Source organism: Phyllostomus discolor, chromosome 7 (assembly GCF_004126475.2).
Source record: "Phyllostomus discolor isolate MPI-MPIP mPhyDis1 chromosome 7, mPhyDis1.pri.v3, whole genome shotgun sequence".
In the NCBI taxonomy this organism is placed as follows: Eukaryota; Metazoa; Chordata; class Mammalia; order Chiroptera; family Phyllostomidae; genus Phyllostomus; species Phyllostomus discolor.
In genome coordinates this window covers 90,010,685-90,019,021 of record NC_040909.2, presented here as the reverse complement: position 1 = coordinate 90,019,021, position 8,337 = coordinate 90,010,685, and positions in this window count along the sequence as shown.

The following is an 8,337-nucleotide window of genomic DNA, read 5'->3' as shown; positions in this document are numbered from 1 at the left end:
TGGTGAAAGTGAAGTCTCGTCTTGTTCTTGATCTTAGTGGAAAAGATTTTCGTTTTGCCCATTGAGTATGATGTTGGCTATAGGTCTCTCATATATGGCCTTTATTATGTTGAGGAATGCTCCCTCTATTCCCACTTTGCTGAGTGTTTTATCATAAATGGGTGCTGTACCTTATCAAATGCTTTTTCTGCCTCTATTGACATGATCATGTGGTTTTTGTCTTTGCTTTTGTTTATGTGATGTATTACATTTACTTATTTGTGAATACTGAACCATCCTTGCATCCCTGGGATGAATCCCACTTGGTCATGGTGTATGATCTTTTTAATGTATTGTTGGATGTGGTTTGCCAATATTTTGTTGAGAATTTTAGCATCTATGTTCATCAGCGATATTGGCCTAACATTTTCTTTCTTTATTGTGTCTTTATCTGGTTTTGGAATTAGGAAGATGCTGGCTTCATAAAAAGAGTTTGGGAGTCTTCCATCATTCTGGATTTTTTGGAATAGTCTGTGAAGGATAGGGGTTAGCTCTTGCTTAAATGCTTTGTAGAATTCTCCTGTGAAACCACCTGGGCCCAGACTTTTGTGTATCGGGAGTTTCTTGATTACTGCTTCAATTTTATCTGCTGTTGTTGGTCTGTTCAGGCTTTCTGTTTCTTCATTGAGTTTTGGAAGATTATATTTTTCTAGAAATTTGTCCATTTCACCTGGGTTTTCAAATTTCTTGGCATACGGTTCTTCATAGTAGTTTCTTACAATCCTTTGTATTTCTGTGTTATCAGCTGTAATCTCTCTTCTTTCATTTCTGATTGTGTTTATTTGAATTCTCTCTTTTTTTCTTGATGAGACTGCTTAAAGGCTTGTTGATTTTGTTTATCTTTTCAAAGAACCAGCTCCTGGATTCATTGATACTTAAAATTGTGCTTTTAGTCTCTATGTCATTTAACTTGGCTGTGATATTGGTTATTTCCTTCCTTCTACTTGCTCTGGGCTGTCTTTGTTGTTGTTCCTCGAGTTCTTGTAGGCGTAGTGTTACATTGTTTGTTTGAAATGTTCCTATCTTTTTTAGGTAGGCCTGTATTTCTATGAACTTCTCTCTCAGGACTGCCTTGGCTGTGTCCCATGAGTTTGGGGTTGTTGGAAGTTCATTTTCATTTGTTTCCAGAAACTTTTTGATTTCTTCCCTAATTTCATTCTTGACCCATTCATTGCTTAATAGCATGCTATTCAATCTCCATGATTTTGAGTGTTTTGGGTTTTTTTCCCTTAGGGTTGGTTTCTAGTTTCAGTCCCTTGTGGTCATAAAAAATGCTTGGAAATTTGCATATAAATGCAAATTTCAATGTTCTTGAATTTGTTGAGGCTTACTTTGTGTCTTATCATGTGGTCTATCTTTGAGAATGTTCCATGTGCATTGAAAAGATGTATTTAGCTTCTTTGGATGAAGGGCTCTGTATATATCAGTTGAGTTCATTTCATTTAGGGCATTGTTTAATGCCACAATATCTTTGTTGATATTTTGTTTGGAAGATCTGTCCATTTTCGACAGATCGAAAATGGGGTGTTAAAATCCCCTACTATAATTATGTTGCTGATAAGATCTTTCTTGAAGTCCTCTAAGATTTTCTTTATGTGTTTGGGTACTCCTATGTTGGTGCATATATATTTACAATGTTTATGTCTTCTTGGTGGATTCTTCCCTTGAATATTATGTAGTGACTTTCTGGGTGTCTTCTTATGGCCCGTTTTTGGAAGTCTGTTTGTCTGATATGAGTATTACTACCCCAGCTTTTTTTCCCTATCTGTTTGCTTTTGAAATTTTGTTTCCAGCCCTTCACTTTCAGTCTCTGTAGGTCTTTTGTTATGAGGTGGGTCTCTTATAGGCAGCATATTTGTGGTTCATGCTTTCATATCCATTCAGCTATTCTATGTCTTTGGATTAGAGCATTTAATCCATTTACATTTAAGGTTATTATTGATAGATACTTATTCATGCCATTTTCATAACTGTGTTCCTCTGTCTCTCTCTCTTTCCTTCCTTTCCTTAAAATAGTTCCTTTAAATCACTTGCAGAGCTGGTCTGTATTCTTTTAGACTACTTTTGTCTGGGAAGCTCTGGGAAGCTCTATCTTGATTGAGGACCTTGCTGGGTAAAGTAGCTGTGGTTGCAGCTACTTGTTCTCTTGTTCTCATTGTTTTAAATGTTTCTTGCCATTCTCTTCTGGCTTGGAGCATTTGCATTGAGAAGTCAGCTGCTAATCTTATTGGGGCTCCCTTGTATGTTACTTCCTGTTTCTCCCTTACTGCTTTTAAGATTCTCTCTTTGTCTTGGTATTTTGCATTTTAATTATGATGTGTCTTGAAGTGGTCCTCTTTGGGTTCCTCTTTATTGGGACTCTCTGTGTTTCCTGGATTTGTGTGACTTTTTATCTCATCAAATTAGGGAAGTTTCCATCATTACTTTTTCAAAAGGTTTCTATCCCTTGCTCTTCTTCTTCTCTTTCTGGTATCCCTACTAAACAGATATTATTATGTTTACATTGTCTTGCATTTCTCTTAATCCCTCTTTATTCTTTCTGAGCCTCTTTTCCTTTTCTTGCTCTTTCTGGGTGTTTTCTTCTACTTTGTCCTCTAGCTCACTGATCTGATCTTTTACTTCATCAGTTCTGCTTTTGATTCCTTCTACTGTGTTCTTCAGTTGAAAAATTGTATTCTTAGTTTCCTCTTGGCCTTTTTTGATAGTTTCTATTTCCTTTTTCATGTTGATATAGTTTTCAGTGAGCTCATGTAGTTCCCCTGTAGTTTCTGGTAGCTCATTGTGAGCTCACTGAGATTCCTGATAATCATTGCTTTGAACTCCATATCTGATAGTGGAGTTTCCTCTATTTCACTTAGCATTCTTTCTGAGGCTCTCCTCCTTTCCTTTTATTCAGGGATTATTTCTTTGTCTTCCCATTGTTTGTGAGACTATTCTTGTTAGCCTCAGCTTCTTAAATTTATCTGTTCTGGCTCCCTGGGCTTTTGGTTTGAACTCTTTGGTACAGTACTGTGAGATTCAGTGGTGCAGTCTCCTTGATCTCCTGAGCTCACTGGTCATGCACTGTCATTTAAGTTGGCTCTGTGTTGTCTTTGGGTTTTGATTGTTGTTGGGTCTTTATTTGGTGGGTCCTTCCCTCCAGCTGGTTAATTGAGGATCATTCTGTCCATCACCTCTTGTATTTTGTTGTGCTGGTGTGGCAGGTTGTGTTGAAGCTGGCTCTTTTGTGTGTATAAGGTTTTGAGGATTCTCTCTTGCTCTTGTTCAGTTGTTTTGTAATTGGGTACTGTCCTCTATGTTTAGCTGTATTTCCAGCTAGGTCCTGGATTGAGGTTCGCATGGTTTCCACTCCCTCCTTCACCTTCTTCTCTTGTTATCTGTTAGTGGTTTCTTTGTGTTGCGTTTCCTCTTCCAGTGGGTATCCTGGCATTCACCACTTCCACCTACTGGTTTTTTTGTGATCATTTGGAGGGGGAAGGCAAAATGGCTTAAGACAGCAAGAGAGTATTCTATGATATTTACAGTAGAGAAGAGATAGGAGGTCCTTTAGCTATGTATAGTGTTAGCTGTGACCTTCCACCCAACTAGCCAATTTTAGAAAGGATGGAAGAAGATAAGACTCTTGTTGGGGAGGGAAGGATTGTAAGTTGGATCTAGAAGCAGTGAGGTTGTGGGAGGTCAGATTTTTGAGGTAAGGTGAGAGTAATGAATAGTAAATAGGTGTAGTGTGTGAGAGAATAGAGTTAACCACACCAGTAACAGAGTTCAGGAAACCATGAAGTGGGCTAAGATCTGGAAGGGTTTGTTGTGAACTATTTACAATTGTGTGGGACCAGCAATTATGTACAATATATAGCAACAATTATATGACAGTATCTATATGATCTAGATAACAAACAATAGGGAGTATAGGACCTGAGTAGTGTGCTAATGGGCACAGGTGAAGTGAAGGACAGTAAATTAGCAATACACTATGCAAGAGATATCAGGGGAAACCTGTCAAATTGATACAATATAACCAGCCTAGCAAAGCAGACTATACAGAAAGAAGAGAAATACAAAAATACTATGCAAATAAAGAGTAAGATAATGGAAAAAATAATAATAATACAAACTATGCAGTAACTTGTAAGTTCTCTGTAATAACAGAGTGAAACTTGTGTCACTGTCACAGCTGTTGTGATGTCCCTTCTTTGGGTCCAACTCTGGTCTTTTCACAGTTCCAGTTTGTTTGTTTTTTTTTGTCTCACTTGTAGATTTTTTTTTAAAGGCAGATGAAGGAAGGAAAAGGAGATAAAGTTGGAAAGAAAGGAAGAAGGAATAAAACAAGAAAGAAGGAAAGAGAGGAAAAAGGAATTGAAAGAGAAAATGTTATAAAAATGAAAAATAAAAAAAATATTAAAGAAAATAAAATAGAACAAAATTAATAAACCTCTTGGTTTCAAACTGGCCAAACTGGTTTTTCTGGTTTTGCTGACTGTAGCAGCCTTAGGGGCAATTGGTATGGCTTTTCTTTCTTCCCATCTGTACTCAGTCAGTCATGTGCACTCTCGGGGAAACTATCCTGGCAACTCTCCCCACTGCCTTGGGTGTGGGATCCAGGCCTTTCCTCAGGGTTACTGCTCTGGGCTGGGGTGCGGAGTCATGCCTGCCAGTCCAGGCTGCCTCACCCTTCCCAGTGTTATGGGGGTGCTCAGGGTCTTCCATACAACCTTCTGTGTAACCTAGCGATTGCTTCTGCTGGGTGGCAAGGAGCCCGGAGCAATTCCTATAGGAGAATTCCCCAAACAGTGTCTGTCTTTTTCACTTTTCTTTTTGAAGAATTCCTCCTACTCAAGCCTGCCACTCCATACAATGGCCGGGCCTCTCCCGCAGCCCAATTCTCCAGCCAGACTGGTAACTATGGGGGTCAGGTGCTGCACAACTCTCAACCCTGCTGATATCCACAAACTCCGTGGGTGCTCACAGCCCCTGTGTGTTTGCTAGCAACCTGGTTTCTCCCAGTGTTGCTCAGCACCTGTTTGGTTGAGGAGGGAGACAGTTGCCCTGGCTGTCTCCAAAGGACTCTGTGGCAACCTGGCAGCAGGTGCCAGGCCTGGGACTGCAGCCCCCCTGGACCTCACCCTGGTCTCTGGGACCTTATTGTCCTGAAGCACTCTCCCTTACTGTCTGTTTTTTCAGTTCTGCTACAATTTTTGGTCTCTTATTTCTTTGTTTTTTTAAATATATTTTATTGATTATGCTATTACAGTTGTCCCATTTCCCCCCTTCACTCCCCTCCACCCTGTACAACCCTCTCCCACCCATATCCCCTCCTTTAGTCATGTCCATGTGTCATATTATAAGTTCTTTAGCTTCTACATTTCCCATACTATTCTTACCCTTCCCCTATCTATTTTCAACCTACAATTTATGCTACTTATTCTCTGTACCTTTTCCTACCTCTCTCCTCCCACTCCCCTGTTGCTAACCCTCCCATGTGATCTCCATTTCTGTGGGTTCTGTTGCCTGTTCTAGTTGTTTGCTTAGTCTCTTTTTGTTTTGCTTTAGGTGTGGTTGTTAATAATTGTGAGTTTGCTGTCCTTTTACTATACATGTTTTTTCTTTATCTGCTTTTCTTAGATAAGCCCCTTTAACATTTCATAAAATAAGGGCTTGGTGATGATGAACTCCTTTAACTTGACCTTATCTGAGAAGCACTTTATCTCCCTTCCATTCTAAGTGAAAGCTTTGCTGGATAGAGTAATTTGGGATATAGGTCCTTGTCTTTCATGACTTGGAATACTTTCCAGCCCCTTCTTGCCTGTAAGGTTTCTGATGGGAAGTCCTTGTAGGTGACTGTCCCCTTATCTCTTGCTGCTTCTAGGATTCTCTCCTTCATTTTTACCTTGGCTAATGTAATGATGATGTGCCTTGGTGTGTTTCTTCTTGGGTCCAACTTCTTTGGGGCTCTCTGAGCTTCCTGGATTTCCTGGAAGTCTATTTCCTTTGCCAGAATGGGGAAGTTCTCCTTTATTATTTGTTCAAATACATGTTCAATCTGTTGCTTTTCCTCTTCTTCTTTGGTACCCCTATAATTCAGATGTTGGAATGTTTAAAGATGTCCTGGAGGTTCCTAAACTTCTCCTCGTTTTTTGAATCCTTATTTCTCCATTCTTTCCTGTTTGGTTCTTCCTTCTGGTCCAACTCTATTGTTTTTGAGTCCCAGTTTCCTTCCCATCACTATTGGTTCTCCATGCATCTTCCTTCATCTCTTTTATGGTAACCTGCATTTTTTCATCTGATTTGCACCCAAAATCAATCAATTCTGTGAGCTTCCTGATCACCAGTGTTTTGAACTGTGCATCTGATAGATTGGCTATTTCTTGGTTGCTCAAAAGGATGAGTCCTGGGGCATTGATCTGTTTTTCTGTTGAGACACGTCTTTCTCTCTCTCTCTTTTTTTTTTTTTTTTTTGGTCCAGTCGCTCCTTTTATGGTGAGGGGCAGAGCCTTAGGTGTTCACCAGGGCTGTGCACCCCAGTTGCTAGATTGTGACATTGTTGTGGGGGCGGGGGTGAGAGGGAACAATGGTGGTAGCACTGTTCTCCTGGTACCTCAGTCCCTTCTCTGGGATCCTGGGTTGCGCGCTCTGCCCTGGTCCATAATCACCGCCTTACTGGGTCCATCAGCTGCCACCTGCGTACTCAGAGTCCATCTGCTGCGATCTTGTGCACCCCAGATGCCTTACGCGCTCCTGGTTGCCTTAAGTACCCAGTTCTCCCTGTTCTCCATTTGCCTTGGCCTGCACATGACCCGCGCCTGGCTGCTCCTCTCCTCCCCTCCTACCATCGGGATGAATTGGTCTACTTCAACTTCTTGGCTGTCTGACTTCCATTCAGATAAATTCTCTGTCAGTTCTGGGTGTTACTCTGCCTCTAAATTGTTGTTGTTCTGATCTTGGTTGTGTGTGGAAGTATGGTGCGTCCACCTATGCCTCCATCTTGCCAGCTGGTTTCTTATTTTCATATATGCTTAGATGCTGTTGATTGTTTGCTCTTTTACTTCGTAGATCAGCTAGGATTTTCTCCCATGTGTAGGGAGAAATGGAATCTGCTCTTTCCTACCTCAATACCATCTTCCTCTGTATAGATTTCTGATTTTAATGTGTTTTCCATGATATAGGGAATATGAGTATAGCACTACTTAACTTCAAAAAAAATTTAGAAACAATAAAATAATGTCCCAATGTATAGGGGCCCAATTTTTGTAGAACCTGGATATTTATAGAAACTAGAAGACAATATAGGGAGAGAGTTGGAGAGGCTGTCTTTATGATGACTCCCATTTTTATCTCCCAAATTAAATCATAAAGATTGTTAGGAAAAATAAATATCTTTGCAAAACTTCAACATGCATGTGTTTATGTGTATCACAAGATCAGAAAGTTACTATTGTCCGTAATCCGTACAGAATTTTTAGGACTAAGACAGCTGGGTTGGGCTTTATGGTTTCTAAAATTACTAGTTATTCTAGATAATAGGATAAATGCTGTAAAAAAATGATGCCCTTCAACTAAACCATGCAACCTGTATTAGTATTATTTGATATAAATTATTTGGTCCCACTTACTTATGTATATGTTGATTAGTTTTCCATGGTAATTTCACATTATTTCTTAAGATATCTGAAAATTTTTCTTTATGCCCATGCTCTTATAGTTCTGATTTGGTGACATTCTTATTTAGCTAGAACATGGACATTTCACTAATTTGAAATGAATTAATGTGAGCACAGATCCTAATCAGATCCAAAATTTTAAATGCTCATAAAATCTGAAACTCTGCAATAACACTAAATATCCACATGCAGGAAAAAAAAAACAATTTACATTTTTGTGGCACTTGCAGTGAACTTTCACAGGGATTTCTGCCTGGACTGTTTGTAAGCTTCTACCATATTAATGTAGTTTTGGAAGAAAAGGGCAAAGTTAGGTTTAATATCACATTCAAAACACTGTGAGTATAAGAAATATAATCCAAGAGCCAAAAATCACCAATAAAAACAAATTATACTGCTTATACAAACACTGCCCCTTAGGACAAGGAGGGTGATGGGTTTTGGTGCAAAGGAAAAATCCATGCATGAAGAAATGAAGACTCTTACACAAGAGGAAGAGAAATAGTCTCATGTTAAGCATTTTCTGTAACTATTTGAAGAGGTTTTAAGTCTTTATTTAGAATAAATTGGGAACATTCTAGAGATGTCCTCATTTATTTATTCAACAAATTATGGTCTCTGTTGGAACACTGAGCTACTG